General features: G+C 34.3%; 1 pseudogene; it reads right to left on the minus strand.

The window, feature by feature from the left end:
* Positions 1-587: 587 nt before the first annotated feature.
* Positions 588-18,590, minus strand: part of LOC120184439 — a 47,951-nt pseudogene continuing 29,948 nt past the window's right edge.

The raw sequence follows: 18,590 nt of genomic DNA on the forward strand, positions 1-18,590 counted from the left end.
AATCATTTTGTTTCACTTGATTTTATGGTTTTTAATTTATATATGTTATGACTTGTGATATTTTTATACCTTTTAATATTGTAAACTTAAAAAAATTGTTACATATATATTAATATTGTTTTGAATATTATGTAAAATTAAAAAAAAAAATTATATAAAATCCGGTTGAACCGCGGTTGAATCCGGTTGAACCAGTGAACCAGTACCTTCACCGGTTCAATATCCGGTCCGGCTTTAAAAACATTGATCTATATACACACTTTATTACTTCACATAAAAATGTAATCAGATGAATATTTTGTATTTTATATGGTTAAATTTCCCTCTCATACTCTCATCTTTCCTTTTTATATGGCTTTTACGTTCAAAATTCTTGCTGCCACTACGAATTTATTGCAATGCATTCGTAATAACAGAAAGTTCGACAAATTATCATATTTCATAGCATACAACTTCATCACACAGTAAAATAAATAAAAGCACTAATAAACAATGTCAAAAATCACATTATATGCGTATGAGCTCTAATTTCAATTACCTCCTGCAGTAGCAAAGGAGAATATTCAGTCTTAACATCTATTCCAAAGTTATACAAACATCATTAACTCTGGCCTATTGTATATGTTGTTCTGCTCGCTACACTGCTCGTCCTCCAGAATAGGATATGAAGCAACAAGAGCATCTTGAACTCCAATATAGAGTGAGTTATAGATCTTCCAATACACTTCCCTCCGAGCAGGATGGAAGAGACCCTGGAGACAACAGTTCAACATGACCGCAGCACTCAAGGCAACCGTCATCCCTTCGATAGCTTCCATGACAGCATCGATGACATGAGGGGAAGTTTCAAATATGTTGGGCCAGACGTAGTTCAACAGGTGGACTAAAGCATCCTCGGAACCTAACCCGGCAACACCCAAAGCCATGTGGTTGACAGCTGAGGCTGCAGTTTGCCTGTGAACCAAATCTCTATCCATGAGAGCATCTGTTGGGACCGTCGTCTCACCCCATGGCACAGCGGAAACAAAATTCGACAGTCTCACCAGCGATCCAAGTACGATAAATCGAAATCGGGAGGAAAGGATGTGAATACTTACAGCGAGTTCCTTGAAAAACAACAACGACAGCAGCGGCTAATGGTGGTGTTGATCGATTCGAATCGTAAGCCTCCACGAAACCACGTCTCATCCTCTACTCAGTTCACCCGATTGAGAGAATATTTGCTTTTCCCAAAACTATTTTGAGAAAAACGACAAAGATCATGTGTAAAAACGACTGCTAGACCTTACACCTCCTTTTATATCCAAGTTACCCTAACATATTTGGGATTTTATTATTTCAAATTAATTAAATATTTATTTAATTAATTTAAATTAAATACTCATGATTATTAAAACATATGTATATAAAACATACATTAACTCTAGATATATTTTAATAACATATAATAAATTGTACATCTTTGCTCATTTCAATCCTAGAGTATGACCTTGTAGGTTCTTGTAAAGTTATCAGTAATTATTAGAACAATTATAATATTACATACAATGAGTGTCATCTAGCAATATATCATTGTCACCTAAGTTACAAGAAAATATGATTCGACATATCGTCTTCGTGATTAATTCTTTTCATTTTGTCCTTTATATCTAAAATAGGCACAAGTCTAGTATTAATCACACTTGTATAGCCCATCTATTGTTTCTTGATATCTAGAGTAGACTTTAATTAACGAATAATTTGTGATATCTCATATCATCTTATTCGAGCATGGCTATGCATTTCTAGTCTCACTTAATCAAGTGGCCTGTGTACATTTTATATTATGTAGGAAGGAAAATCCTATCTTAATCATACACACCCACTACATATATTGAGATATATTTAATAACAGTCTTTATAGAGCAACCAGCTCAAGTCTGAGAATCATACATATAGTCATCACCATGAGCAATGTTATGACTGTCACATAATAATCCAATACATATGCTCATGGTGGTCAATCCAATGCATTGTGCTCTAACAATATAATCATGAATCAATTCTGACATCTCTATGTCAATGAAAACTCGTTGTCATCAATCAATAACATGTTAGTCTTAAGCGTATTATTATTGTCCATGCCCATAATAATATTTGACTAGGGATCTTTTAATTAGAACAATTATGTTATTATATGGACTTTATTATCTTTCAGTTTATGTTAACACACATATATATAACTAAAAATAGTAGCGACAATGCCTTTATTCAATAAAATTGGTAAATAAAATGTATTATTACAATCATGATGTGATTGGTCTTTGGGCATACTCTAACAGAATCCTGAAATATTTCATAAGCCAGAGTTATGTGCTGCCCACTGAGGTTCTTCGAATTTAACCAAGATATATTTATGTGCCAATGCTTTGGAAAAGCCCACACAATATCGATCGAAGCCTTAACGAGGGTAAATATTGGACAGTTAAGTTAAATTAGATTATAAAGAGGGATTTGCGTAATTATCTTATCATTGTTCATTTTACTATTAGGCCTTTATTGATCTCATCAATATCCATTCTTATTTTATCATTTGATACATTGCATACATAAAAAAATATAACAATAAATAAGATGCAATGGTTGTAGCCCAAAAACAAAACATAAGGTGGCCTATCCCAAGCCAATGGGAGAACAAAAAACCCTAAAACCTAAGACTGCACTCTGGGTATCTTCTCGCCTTTAGTTCAATCCGTTCTTATGCTCATTGTGAATCTTCATAGGATTACAATTTTAAAACAAACTCATTTTACATACAAGGGAGTAAGATGAGAAGAGAAATAAAACTGAGATATAGAAAGGCATGGCTCGCAGGCCGTATTTCAAATTCAACCATTGTAAATTGAACCAGAACTATAACCATGCATGTCAAACACTGTGCAAAACAAACATATCATATATATACATGTTGTTACACCTTTGTTAAAAATATTAACATGGGCCTACAATCTATACTGCTGATGAAGGGTCAAGGGGCAGAGCCCCCTAGCGCGCATCGACCATCGCGGTATGGCCAGTGGGGTTTTATTTGAAAAACAGTACTTTTGTTTCTACAGAAAAACCTCACGATTTGATAACACTTATCAACAGAATCGTTTTTTTGGGATTTTCAATCCTGAAGGTTTTCTGCATCGGAACAACCATTGTTCCACTGCCAAACACGATCTGCTATCGCACACCCACGGATCATCATGTCAAAAATTAACATATGGATTTCATAAAATCCTTGCAGCAACACACAAATTGTAAAAATAGATTAACAAAATAACATATTAATTGTTGCGGTTATCGAATCGAAAAATAAAATCATACATATTCATCGAAAACGATAAAACTAGAACATGCATCTCATACATATCGCATCAACCAAGAATTTAACCTGAATTCAGATCGTACAAGTGGCTCTGATGCCACTGTTGGGACCGTAGGCTTACCCCATGGCACAACGAAAACAAAAATTCGATAGTCTCATCAGCGATCCAAGTACGATAAACCAAAATCGGGAGAAAAGAATGCGAATACGTTACATCGGGTTCCTTGAAAAAAACAAGGACAACAACGGCTAATGGTGGTGTCGATCGATTCAAATCGTAAGCCTCCACGAAACCACGTCTCAACCTGTACTTAGTTCACCCAATTGAGAGCAATATTTACTTTTCCCAAAACTGTTTTGAGAAAAACGGCTGAAGATCATTTGTAAAAACGACTGCTAGACCTTACACCTCCTTTTATATCCAAGTTACCCTAAAATATTAGGGATTTTATTATTTCAAATTAATTAAATTTTTATTTAATTAATTTAAATAAAATATTTTGGATTATTAAAACATATGTATATCAAACATACATTAACTCTAGATATATTTTAGTAATATACAATAAATTGTATATCTTTGCTCATTTCAATCGTAGGGTGTGACCCTGTAGGTTCTTGTAACGTTAACAGTAATTATTAGAACAATTCTAATATTACATACAATGAGTGACATCTAGCAATATATCATTGTCACATAAGTTACAAGAAAATTGATTCGACATATCATATTTGTGATTAACTCGTTTATGTATTACATCTTTTTGTCCTTTATATCTAGAATAGGCACAAGTCTTGGAATAGTCACACTTGTATAGCCCATCTATTGTTTCTTGATATCTAGAGTAAACTTTAATTAACGAATAATTTGTAATATCTTATATCTACTTATTCGAGCATGGCCATGCATTTCTAGTCTCACTCAATCAAGTGGCATGTGATATATTTTCAATTATGTAGGAAGGACAAATCCTATCTTAATCATACACACCCACTACATATATCGAGATATATTCAATAACAGTCTTTATAGAGCAACCAGTTACGGAGCTTGTTTAACTGCATCAAAACATAGAACAATATATGTTGGGATAATATTGATCTCAAGTTTGAGGATCATACATATAGTCATCACCATTAACAACGTTATGATTAATAATCCAAGACATATGCTCATGGTGGGTCAATGTTCTCTAACAATATAATCATGTATCAATTCTGACATCTCTATGTCAATGACAATTTGTTGTCATCAATCAATAACATGCTAGTCTTAAGCGTATTATTATTGTCCATACCCATAATATTACTTGACTAGTGATCTTTTAATAATAACAATTATGTTATTATATAGACTTTATTATCTTCCAGTTTATGTTAAACACATATATATAACTGAAAATAATAGCGGCAATGCCTTTATTCAATAAAATCGGTAAATAAAATGTATCATTACAATCATTATATGATTGGTCTTTGGGCATTCTCTAACAGTATCCTCAAGTAATTGAGTCGCGTCATAGAGGTAATCTTTTCCCATTTCACCAATATACTCGAACAGGAAAGAAAGAGATTTCAAGACTCCATTCTGCACATTATGTTCTGGCACACGATACTCGTTCATCAATGCTGGCAAAACTGTGAAAGGCGAACAAGTTTCAGCAACAATTGCAATTGCCACAGTAGTACAGACACGGTTCTGGCTTCTTGTACTTTAAGATTATTCAACAGAGTGGCCAAGACATCTTGTGTGCCAATGGATTTATCAATATATCCAAAAGTATTGACAGTAGCTCTTCCAATAACCTTCTTGTGAGCTTTAAGCATCTCAAGGAGCTCAAAACAAATCCTCATCCAGTCCCTAGCTGTACAAACTCTTCACCTCGATTGACAATACTGCCAACCATATCAATGCAGTTCTCCTGGACTTTCGCATGCCTATTTTTCAAATTGGGGTCAGTCTTGGAAGCAAATCTTTGATTGGAGGCGTCAGTTTTGTCATACGAATAACATTGACAATTGCCTTGAGGGCTCCTAAGATAGATCCCAAAACTTCAGGGTACTCCTCACCCAGATACTCATATAGAACAACCCCGATATGGCCCATCAATTGTTCCTCTTGGCACTATTTCATAACCACTGTAATTCTTGAAATAAGATTAGCTGCCTGCTGCCTAACCTTGGCATTCTTGTTATTCAAGCACCATTTAATCGTACCCCAGATCTGGGGAAGATACGGTTTCACTCTCTGCCCAAGTGAATTCACAACAGCACCAAAACCATTAAGCATCACATTTGCATCATCATTAGTATGCTCTTGGAACGCATAAAGGATACCATCATTCAAAAGTTCCTCCAATCTGGCATCAATATCAGATGCACCCAAGTTTGCAACCACCTTCTCAATTATTTCCATTCCCATACGTCTGTAGGGTTCACTTTCATCCTTCAGATCCTCCACTATTCTCCCAATGATATCAGCAACACCTACTTTATTTTCCATCTCAACAGTTGTCTCGACAAGCTGCCTATAATTTCTCCTATCTAAAGCCATGCTTCTCGCCCAAAAATCCCTAAAGAACTCAGCTAGAATATCATTCCTAATGTACTCAGCTTAACACCCTCTGTGCTCACACATTGCTTCACCACCTTAAGCACAATTTTCTTCATTTCTTCATCAAGAGACTAGAACTCCCGGTTAAGAATAAACATAACTTATTTTGTATAGTAACTAGCATAAATTGCAACCATCAAAGGAATGATAAAACCAATGGCCTTAAAAAATGCAGCCAATTATCATGACGACTTTTTTTCGAAGCGCGTTCAGAATAAGTTTAGAAATTGGAATTAAGATTCAGAATTTTAGAAAAGATTTAAAACATTTGGAGTCATCGACCTTTGTGATTAGGTAGGTTGAAAACCCGGGATACTCCCTTTTAATTTATTTAAAAAGACGTGATTTGGCTTGCGATTTAGGGATTATGGGTTTGGGAGTCAATTACTCTTGGGAAAGGATTAGCACCCCACAACACTCAAATATTGGTACCTTATGAATTTTTCACTATATTAAGAATTAAGAAATTTGAATGTTTATTTAATTGATGATCCTTTTATTCCCTAAAATAAGAATATTTAACCTAATTAGAGAATTTTAGAGAGACGCACAATATTTGTCTATTTCCAATTAAAGAAGAAACTAACCCCCTAATCAGAATTAAGGCGATTATTTCTTATGTTTTAATCGAAATAATAAAATATTATCATCTTTAAAAATTATAGAAATTCTAAAAGAAAACTAAAGGTGACAAGTTAGTCAAATTATTATTTGAAAGAATAAAGATGTTCTTTGATTTAAAGAACGAAGGTCAAGCCTTTGACATTAATCAAACAGCGTGTCCTTAGCAATTTAAAAGTAGGAACAAACTTTTACCCTTTTGTTTTAATTAACGAGCCTATTTAATTTTAAGGTGACCACTTGTAGATTATTTATTTATTTGAAAATATTGAAAAAGAAATGTCTAGTTATCTTAAGACCATTCATTTCCATATTAAAAAATAAATGTATATTCTATTTTAATCAATTATGAATTTATTTGTTTGTTTCTCATTAAAATTATTAAAGAAACTAATCCTAAAAGGATAATTATAAACTTAATTGATTTCTAATTAAAGAACCTAAACTAAGGCTCTAACTAATGACTAAAGCTAAAACTAAAGAACTTAAATTCTAAGGCTTTAATTAAAAAAACTAAGTCGAAAGAACTTAAAGGAAATATAATTGTCTACAACAATATGCCCCCACTATCCTATCTAGCTTATTCACATATATGTGTTCTAGAATGAAAGTTTGATTCAACACCTTTAACAGAGCATATTGGTGCACATCAGAGTTCATCAACAAGTCTAACAATGAGATTCATGCTTATTACTTATACAACTACTCCACCACGCTATATTCACTGTGTTTCAGAAATTTCAAGTCAGTAACCAGCTCATTAATTTTTGGCGGAGGCTCATCCTCAAATATCTTTTGAGGTGGCGGTGCTTTCGCCTTTCCTTTCACCTTCTCGGCTTCCTTCGAAGTTTCAAGAGGAGAATAACATCTTCCACTACTTGTAAAGTGCCCAACTTCACTTATTACCTCAATCGGTGCCTTCATTTTCATTTCAACGTTCGTTTTTACCTCTTGCAACACTTTTGGACCTTCTACTAACTTTATCCCCTCTGATATGGATATATTAGTGGTATAGCTCCATGTAACCTTGCGTGTATCTTTGAATGGGAATAGAGATGGAGCCAAAATCACTATTTTTGGAGTGATGGGTGTTGGATGCGTCACCTTAGGCTTTAGAATTATAACAATCAACTTCTTAACTCCATATGTGGGCTTGGTGTATTCTGACGTGCACACGTCAATTTCTCTCTTTTCATCAACATTCTCAAAGAACTCAATTTCTTTGTTATTCAACATTGATTGTATCAAAAGCCTAAACTCCTGAGAACGTTAAATCACATGCCACTCTTCGTGATGGAACTTTCAAAATAATCCACTTTCAACGTGACTGGAAAATGAACTTTGCTTAATCAGATCAGTACCTATAAGCTGTCCAAACAGCCAGTTAAGCAGTGACCTAATCTCAGACACGTATTTCTTCCTCCTTTTTCTACTTTCCTCTTGAATGACATTCACCCCCTTGCCCACCATGATTTGGCAATGGATTCTTTGTAACGTTAGGGGAGTTGAATTCTAACATCCCAGTATTGATCAGATTTTGCACCATTATTTTGAAAGCACCACAGTTTTCAATCGAATTCCCTACAATATATGCATGATACACCTTGCGTTCGCATCCTACCATCTATCATAAGGTGGTTGAAGCGATTTGAGGTAGTATGGACGAACCACACTTTCCTTAAATAGCGATGCATACAATTTAGCATAAGACATTGGAACTGGTAAACATCAATTTCTAGGCCTCCCTTCTCTGCCACGATACTCGCCCTTATTGGTATTGGACTCTATCCCAGTAGTGCTTGGTTGAGTAATCATTACATTCTTTAAATAACCTTTATTGTAAGTGGTCATGGTGTTTACTTTATTATCTTTCTTTCTAAAAACATGTTTCTCAGCACCATCGATTTTTCCACTTTTGATAGTCACTTATATCAATTCACCTGAAATCACCATGTCTGAAAAGCTCTTTGAAGCACTACCCAACATACGATCTAGGAACAAAACTTTCAAAGTATAAAGGAAAATAATTGTATTCTTCTTATCTAAAGTGGCTGTTGAACTTCTGCAGCTAAATATCGCCATCTCTGAACATATTGTCAAAAACTCTCATTAGGTTTCTTTTCCATGTTCATCAAGGCTACCCGATCGGGTATCATATCAATAACGTGTCTGTATTGTTCCAAAAATGTTCTAGACAAGTCTTTTCATGACCTGATACTGGTACAACTCAGTTGTGTGTAACATTGGGCTGCAGAACTGGTGAGATTATCTTGAAAATAGTGGATAAGCAGTTTTTCATCTTGTAAGACCATCTTGTGGCAGTACATGGTATGGTGAGCACACATACAACTAGTTTCATTGCACTTTTCAAATTCTAGAGTCTTGAACTTATGTGGGAGAATCAGATCAGGTACTAGTCTGAGCTCTCTAACATCCACACCATATTCAGTAATAGATTTCATCGCTCTGACTTTATCTTCGAGCTTCTTATAACGATCTTCGTATTGCTTGGCTAATTCAGACTTAGACTTTTTAGCCACGCTATGTAGATTGAAATAAGGGGTTTCATTGTAAAGGTACTCAACACTATCACTGAGGTGAATGGGATGCGTTGCAGACACTCCAGCAGTATTAATTCGGACTCCCCCTCCATGTAGCACATTTCTCAGATTGATCCCTTATGCGAGCTGACAAACCATGATCAACCGTGTTAGAATCTTTGACAGGACCTTTTTGTTCGGGGTCAACTTCAAGCAATGCGAAAATTTGATTTACCACATCTTTTTGGGATTGGGCCACTTAGTCCCTCAGGTCATTTTGAATATTCCATGACCGATTTTCCAGACGCTTTTGGGACTCTTCCAATTCTTCCAATTTGTCTTCCATATTTTATTTGGCCCTTCCCTGAGTATTATACGAATGAGAGGTACTTTTACTAGGAGCTAGAATATCCTTGAACAAAATCTTGAATTTTGACAGGTACTTTTACTAGGAGCCAGAATATCCTCGCACAAAATCTAGAATTTTAAAAAAGTTTAATGAATAGACATGAATATAAATGTTAATGAATATTAACAACAAAACAATTGATAGGTGTTTTATTTAGTTATTATTTTGCTTTTAAATTACTCCTTAATTGTTGGTTTTTGTGGCTGATTTGTTCTTTTTTTTCATTTTCTGTGCATGACAATAGATTATGGAAATTGCACTAAAAGAACATAATTATGCAGTTTTTTTATTTTTGGAATCAAGACTGGATTAGTGGGCATGACACCGAGCATGACACATTGACAAGGCGATGAGTTGACACCTTCTAGAAGGTCCAATCAGGGCTTCTAGAAAGACGAATGGATCAGCCGCACGTTTCTGTAATTCGAATTTGAGTTAAACTAATGTTTTTAGGATATAAGTTTAAATATTATATTATATTTTATCTTATTTTTGTTTTTAGTATTTTAATTTAAATAGTTTAAGTATTTTCATTAGGAATTATCTCTTTATTTTAGGAATTATATTTTCCTTATTTTTAGGATTTTAAAGGCTATAAATATCCTCTCAGAGTAAGCCTAGAAACACATTCAGAATTCATTCTCCATAGCCAAGGGCTGAAGCAATGACTAAATCCCTATTGTGAGGATTGAAAAGCACTAAAATAACTTCGAGTTATTTTCACAATTTTTTGGAGGAATTAGATTGGTAATCGACCAATCTTCTTAAAATCAAAACGCATTTAATCAAAAAATCGACATTGGTTCGAAAGTTTTTTTGATCTATAGTCGGGAGGAAGAATCGACTGGTAGCAAGTTCGACTTCCTATGAACACACTTAGAGACGGTTCGTGAAGGGAAATATAGATCGAACTCGATTCTCATTGAGGCAACATAGTTCGAGTTGGGTTTTTTTCGTATCTATAAAACAATTTAGCACTAACTACGATAGTCGTAGTTAGCCTTTTAAATGACAGATATCCAAAAATAGATTTTGAGTTATCAGTTCACAAGAGAGAAAAACAAGTTACAGGGGTTGGGCCCTGTACATTGTAATCGGCAAATAACTGAAGCAAAAATTCATTCCGATGATCAATAGGAATTTAAGGCAAAAGCTGAAGACAGATGCTAATTTCACTATAAGTTTCTCTTTATCTCAATCACTTTAAAATATTTATTTAATTATTTTCTTAAATTTTATTATTATATTTTATTTTAAAAACAACTTGTAAACCACCTATTTAATCTCATCCAAAACTCTACCTTATCTCATCATTTTCTAAATAAGAAAGTTCACTTCATCATAAACACCAGATTCCATGTGGATCGACCATGCTTCCCGACTCTACTCTACTCTCTCTCTTTATTTATTTATTTTTAAGAAGCCATAATTATTTTAACAAGAAAACGACACCCGTCAAAATTGGCACCGTTGCAGGGAACTTCGACAATAGTAAATGATAAAGTTGTTTCTTTTTTATTTATGACCAGAATTAATCCATGTGATTTGGTAGAATTTGATCCAGAAATCAAAGCTCGAGGGAGATGAATCTACACAAAAACACTTCGAGAAAAAAGAAGGAAACGACAACAGGAACAACTGGAGCATTCAGATCCATAATTAAATCTAGAAAGATCATATTCCTTTAATACAAATGAAGAACCGATAACCGAAGATACACAAGCCACAGAGAAAGCGCCAGAACCAATGGCAGATCAGGCAATTCGACAGTTAGCTGCGGCACCTTCCATACAACAACCTCTATGTATCACTTTTCCTCAAGGCGCAATTTCATTTACTCTGAAAAATGGCCTTATTCATCTTCTTGCTATATTCCATGGGCTTCCCAATGAAAGTCCACATAAACATCACAAAGAGTTTCATATGGTCTGTTCAAGCATGAAACCTCGTGGAGTATCTGAAGACCGAAGAAAACTACGAACTTTTATTTTTTTCTTTATTTGGTTTAGCCAAAGAATGTCTATTTTATTTACCTCCTAATTCTATAAATACTTGGGTTGATTTAACTCGGATTTTTCTAAATAGGTTTTTCCAGTAACTAAAGCAAGTGAGTTAAAGAGAAGTATTCTGGGAATAAGACAAAAAGATGGAGAATCACTTTACGATTACTAGGAGCGATTTAGAAAGCTTTGTGCAAGCTGTCCACAATACGAATTATCCGAGAAAACACTCGTCCAGTTTTTGTATGAAGGGTTGTTTCCAATGGAGATGAAAACTATAGACCCTGCTAGTGGAGGACCTCTTGTGAACAAAATATCAGCTGCAACAAGGGAATTAATTTCGACAATGGCTGCAAACTCTCAGTAGTTTGGCACTTCAAGTGAACCCACCCGACGGGTTCACGAGATAAGTATTATTTTCTTAGAAAACAAAATCTATAAATTAACTGATATAGTTAATTCTTTGGTTGTAGGGAAAATTGGATCAATAAGAGTATGCAAAATATGCACAATGATAGATCATCCGACAGACTGATGTCCAATGCTACAAGAGGAAGTTGGAGATGCAAATGTTGTAGGGAACTTTCTGGGACTTCCCCAGAGAACCTATAACCCATACTCTAATACTTATAATCCGGGATAGGGAGACCATCCAAATCTGAGCTATGGGAAAACCCCAAGGCCTAATCAAGGCCATCTCCACCACCTCATGAACCGTCAAAGTCCTCTTTGGAATCTATCATTGAGATGTTGGCTATTTCTCAAGAAAAATTCCAGAATTGCAGTGAGGCTCATTTACAAGAAATAGATAAGCATATTAGTCAACTAGCTCATGCTATGGGATGCTTGGAATCACAAGGTAAGCTTCCATCACAAATTGAGGCGAACATACGGGAAAATGTTAGCTCCATAAACCTTCGAAGAGGTACAATTGTTGAACAACCAATCCTAGAAGATATAGGTGTAAATCCACAAGGGAATGAAGAAAATATGAAATCCCAAATAGAAAAAGAACCCGCTGGCACATATCTTTCTAAGGAAAAGGGGATTGACGCAAATCCCAGAGAAAAAAGAAAGAAGTTTTAAAGCTGGTCCAACACCATCTCCCTATGAAACTCCATTACCTTTTCCTTCTATGTTAGTAAAAAGAGAAAAACAAGCTGAATAGAAGGAAATTCTGGAGGTATTCCGAAAGGTTGAAATTAATATACCTCTCCTTGACGTAATCCGAAAAATACCAAGGTATGCTAATTTCTTAAAGACCTTTGTACTACTAAAAGAAAGCTTACCAGAACAAAAAAGGTGAATTTGGGAGAGCATGTTTCTGCTGTTTTCAAACGAAAGCTTCCACAAAATTAAAAGATCAAGGTATGTTTGCTATACCTTGCAAAATTGGTAAAGTTGGAATTAAACGTGCAATGTGTGATTTATGAGCTTCTATAAATATTATGCCTTTATCTGTGTACAACTTACTTTTAATGAGCCTTTGAAGGATATAAGAGTAACAATAAACTGGTAAATATATCGATAATATATCCTTAAGGACTCTTGGAATATGTCTTGGTTAAGGTAAATGAGCTTATATTTCCAGTAGATTTCTATGTCATTGACATGGAAAACGAGCGAACAAATACTTGTTTCAAGATACTTTTGGTTGTCCCTTCCTTAGCACAGCAAATACAAAAATTGACGTAAGCAGCGGGACTTTAACCATGTAGTTTGTTGGTGAGATAGTTAAATTTGATGTGTATAAGAAAATGAAAAACCCAGACAAAGTGGCGAGCATTAATTTTGTTGATATTATTGAGCCTCCCATTAATGATTATATGGAATATAACTTTATTGATAATCTATACAGGGTATTGGAGGAATTTGAAAAATGAAATCAGGGAGTTTGAAAAAATATTTTTCAGTTAATTCTGATTCTTGCTTTACTCCCTTTAATCCTAAAATGTTACATTCTGTTTTGTAGGTTCCTCAAATCGGTTTAAAGAAGTTGTCAGACCAATTAAAGAAAACATTTTTGGGAAAAAAATACTTTTCTAGTAATTATTTCAGACAAGATGAAAAGGATTTGTAGAAAAGCATATGAGAATGCCAAAATCTACAAGAAAAAATAAAAGAATTATAGAGTTGTAGAATTTCTCATAAGGAAGTTCTTAGTTGGAAAAAGTGTATGAAGTGGAGGAAGTATTTTTCTAGAAAGTTGTAGTTTGAAACAGGTAGTAGAGCTAACATTAAACAAAAGCGCTTGATGAGAGGCAACCCATTTCATTTTATTTTTAGCATACTTTATTTCATTCCATTTTATTTTATTAGATGCTTAATTTTATTATATTTTTCTGAACAGATTCGAATTTCAATCTAATATACAGCCTTGGAGCAATGTTTTACGTGTAGAGGCATAACCATAAGGTTAGCAAAAACCCACCCTCACATGGTGCACGATAGCAACTCCCACAGCCAATTTTATTCTATTATGCCGCCAACTTAAAATTTTAGGGGACTATTTTTCGGTGGGTCCCACCTTACACCAATCTTATTCCTTTTAAACTTCCCATGGATCCACCTATCACTTTTTCAAATACTTTTAAACTCAAAACACTGTGTTTATCCTTATCATAACCGGCTAAACCCCTTCTCCATCTTAAATACCATTTTTTTATTTTATCACTTATCACTTTATTTTAATTATTAAATTATCTTATCATTAATTTAACATTTTCACTCATTTTCAAACACTTTCCCCTTTTTTTCTTTACTCACATGAATCAACAAAAAGCCAAATCCCCATACTTTCTTTACCCAGCCACACAACACCACCCATTTCATGCATTCTCTTTTCTTTTTCCTTAATCGGCCGATTCACTCTAACCCATCGCCACACCACCGAACGCCACTTTCCTTGCGCATGTTATTTTCGCTCGTTCACGTTCGACTTGCACCGCCAATAAATCATGATAGTAATTATGTTCCCTCTTTTGTGCTTTTATATTCATATTGGGTCAATATGGTATAAGTGAGGGGGTATAATTTACTATCAAATTCTTTGCTTGCTTATTTGATTGTTTAGAATTAAGTTGTTCTAATATTTATGTGTTGGAATCTTTAGTTGCTATTCTTGAAATTTATTTTATACTCTTGCTTCTCTTGAATTCTAATCATGTTTTGATCGAACTTAATTGGTATAATAGTGATTGGCATAACTGGTGATTTTCTGCTAAGTATTGTTATTTCATGCATTTGTTGATAGAGATGAAATTGACTCGGTACATATAAACCTTTTCTTGTGAGATTCGAGCCTAACGAGCATGCATTTTCTTTCTTGCTTATTGTTTGACTTGAGTGTATCAGACTAGTTATGATATTGCAGAACTTGTAATCACAATGCATATCGAGACTACATGTTGGGCATAATGTTTTAATGTGATTAGGAGAACTTAGGATTAAACCCACTTTTTCCCAAAAAGCCTACCCATTTATATATCCACTAGTGAACCATATTTGAGTCTATTTCCCTTTGTTTGATTTTCAAATCACCAAATTAAGCCCAAAGCTTTTTTCCTCCCTTTTCACATCCTTGCCAAGACTTGAGATCTTGTATCATTATTGCCCCATAAAAAGAAAGAAAGGAAATGAAAAAAAAACAATTTCGTAAAAGTATACGCTGTTCACTGTTTTGAACAACAACAAAAAAGAAGAAATAAAGAGACACTTTGTTCGAAAGAAAAGAAAAAGAAGAAGGAAAATTTGATTGTTTAAATTGCCTTTCATATATTCTTTTTCCTTGTTTTTTTTATTGTGCTTCATGCTATTTCATGGATTGTTCCTAATTATTTTCATCTCTTGTTATAGCATATTTTTTTAAAAAATTTGGCCTTTTTCCTACCCTAACCTAAGCCCCATTACACCCTGATTTAAAGACCCCTTGATTATTGCGTTATGTTCTCCTTTAGTAGTGGAGACTTGATTGGTTTCCAAGCCTATGGTAATATATTGATTAGTTCTAGTATGAGTGATTTTAATTTACTCTAAACACTTTGAGCGGATATGTGTGAATTTTTTGTGAGGTATTGAGTTATGTTTTATTTATGTTGGCAAATAATTGGGATATCTTGATTGCCTAAAATTCTCCTTTGTTGTGTCTTTGCTTGATTGTATCTTGAATTCGACAATTTTCATGGACTTAGTTCAATTGGAAGTTTAAGAAATAAATTGAAATTGAAGATAACAACTTGTGATTTTGATGTGTTAATTGAGGAATGCTTAAGGACAAGCATTGAATAAGTGAGGGAGAATTTCATAGGTGCTTTATTTAGTTATTATTTTACTTTTAAATTACTCCATAATCGTTGGTCTTTGTGGCTGATTTGTTCATTTTGATTCATTTTCTATACAAAACAATAGATTTTGGAAATTGTACTAAAATGACATAATTATTCAATTTTTTTATTTTTGGAATCAAGGATGAATTAGTGGGCATGACTCCGGGCATAACGCATCTAACGAGGTAATGAGTCAGCACATTCTACAAGGTCCAATCAGCACTTCTAGAAGGATGAATGAATCAGTCGCACGTTTCTGGAATTCAAATTTGGGTTAAACTCATGTTTTTAGGATATTAATTTAAAAATTATATTATATTATATTTTATCTTATCTTTGTTTTTAGTATTTTAGTTTAAATAGTTTAAGTATTTTCATTAAGAATTATCTCTTTATTTTAAGAATTATCTCTTTATTTTAAGAATTATATTTTCCTTATTTTTAGAATTTTAAAGCCTATAAATGCCCTCTCAAGTAAGCTTAGAAACACATTCAGAATTCATTATTCTTCTTTCCTCTAGTTTAATAAAAGTTTTTTTTTTAGTTTTTCTTTGTTTTTATTTTTATTTTTATTTTTAAAGATGTTAAGTATGATTGTCATACTTAGCTAATTTCTCCATAACCAAGGGCTGAAACGATGACTCAATCTCTATTGTGAGGATTGAAAAGAACTAAAACAACTTCGAGTTATTTTCTCAATTTTTGTAGGAATAAGATTGGCAATCTACCTATCTTTTTAAAATCAAAACGCTCTTTTATCAAAAAGTCGACTTTGGTTTGAAAGTTGTTTTGATTTATAGGTTGGAAGAAGAATCGGCTAGTATCAAGTTCGACTTCCTGTGAACACAATTAGTGGCGGTTTACGAAGGGAAATATAGATCAGACTCGATTCTCATTGAGGCAACACAGTCTGAGTCAGGTTTTTCCATATCTATAAAATAGTTTAGCACTAACGACAATAGTCGCAGTTAGTCTCCGTAAAGAATTGATATCCAAAAATAGATTTTGGGTTATCAGTTCGCAAGAGAGAAAAACAAGTTACAGGGGTTGGGCACTGTAGATTGTAACTAACGAATAACTGAAGCAAAAATTTATTCTGAGGATCAACGCGAATTTGAGGCAAAAGCTAAAGCCAGAGGCTAATTTCACTATAAGTTTCTCTTTATCTCAATCTCTTTAAATGATTTATTTAATTATTTTCATTTATTTAATTCTTATATTTTATTTTAAAAACAACTTTTAAACCCCTATTTAATCTCATCCAGGACTATACCTTATCTCATCATTTTCTAAATCAGAAAGTTCACTTCATCATAAACACCAGAGTCCCTGTGGACCGACCCTACTTCCCTACTCTAGTCTCTCTATTTATTTATTTATTTTTAAGAATTGAAATTATTTTAAGAAGAAAACGACACCTATTAACAATAAAATGCAAAATTAATGAATGCAAGAGTTATCGATCTCAAAAAGCCAACTATCATAGAACAACTTTCAAACTGGAAAAAAAAGTCTCGTACACAATGGTTTGTCTCTAAAAATACGGCCTAGCCTTTCTACTCAACTCTACAACCTTAGCTATCAAGGACATTACTCTTTTGTTTCTTTCTAAAATTGGATCGAAGTAATGCCCCACTATCCTAGCTCGAGCAACCAACTCTCCTAAGTATCGAACGGCTTCACCAATATGGATTAGGGCCTCGGTTATAACTCGCTCTCTAGCATTATTTTGATCCTCGTAGGCATCGATGACTTCCTGCCGCTCATCGTGGGCATCACTAACAGCATGCTCTAGGTCAGAATCCTCCTCCTGACAATGTTGTAACTCTTCTTCGATGCTCAGAACCTGACGACACAAAGCAACTCTCTGTTGAAGACTCTTACTAAGATGTCTCAGTTCTCAGAACAAATCTTTCTCTAGTTGCATAATGTACCTCATGAACTCAATGTTCTTGGCATGACACCGAGCCAACCGATCATCACTCCTATCTTGGGTCTCATGTATCCTCAGGTTTAGACTTCCAATCAGGATAGTCTTGTCTTGACTCCTTTAGATCCAAGTACGAGTAACCCCTCATTGTATCTCAAGCTTAGTCTTCTGGTGTCTCCTTTCAAGGTTAAATCTCACTCTCTCGGTCTCGAGGTGCTCGATTCTCTGTGCCCTGACATCTGCTGGCGAGGCTTTTTCCTTGCCTTTCACCTTTTTGGCTTCTTTCAAAGTTTAAGGAGGATAATAGCATTTGTCACTCCTTGTAAAGTTCCCAACTTCACTTATTACCTCAATGGGCACCCTTCGCTTTCCCTTCAATGTTCATTTTTACCTCTTGCAGGTGTTTTGGTCCTTCTACTGATTTTATCCCCTCTGATATGGAGATATTAGTGGTATAACACCACAAAACCTTGCGTGTGTCTTTGAATGGGAACGGAGATAGAGCAGAAATCATTATTTTTGGAGTGATTGGTGTGGATGCGTCACCTTAGGCTTTACAATTATAATAATCGTATTTCTAACTCCATAAGTGGGTTTAGTGTATTCTGAGGTGCACACGTTGACTTCTCTTTTTTATGAACGTTCTCAAAGAAATCAATTTATTCATTATTCATCATCGATTGTATCAAAGCCCTAAACTCCTGACAATGTTAAATCGCATGCCGCTCTTCCTGATGGAACTTGCAAAATAAACCACTTTCAATGTGACTGGAAAATGAATTTTTCTTAATCAGATCAA

Source organism: Hibiscus syriacus, unplaced genomic scaffold (assembly GCF_006381635.1).
Source record: "Hibiscus syriacus cultivar Baekdansim isolate YM2019G1 unplaced genomic scaffold, ASM638163v2 tig00112910_pilon, whole genome shotgun sequence".
Lineage (NCBI taxonomy): Eukaryota > Viridiplantae > Streptophyta > Magnoliopsida > Malvales > Malvaceae > Hibiscus > Hibiscus syriacus.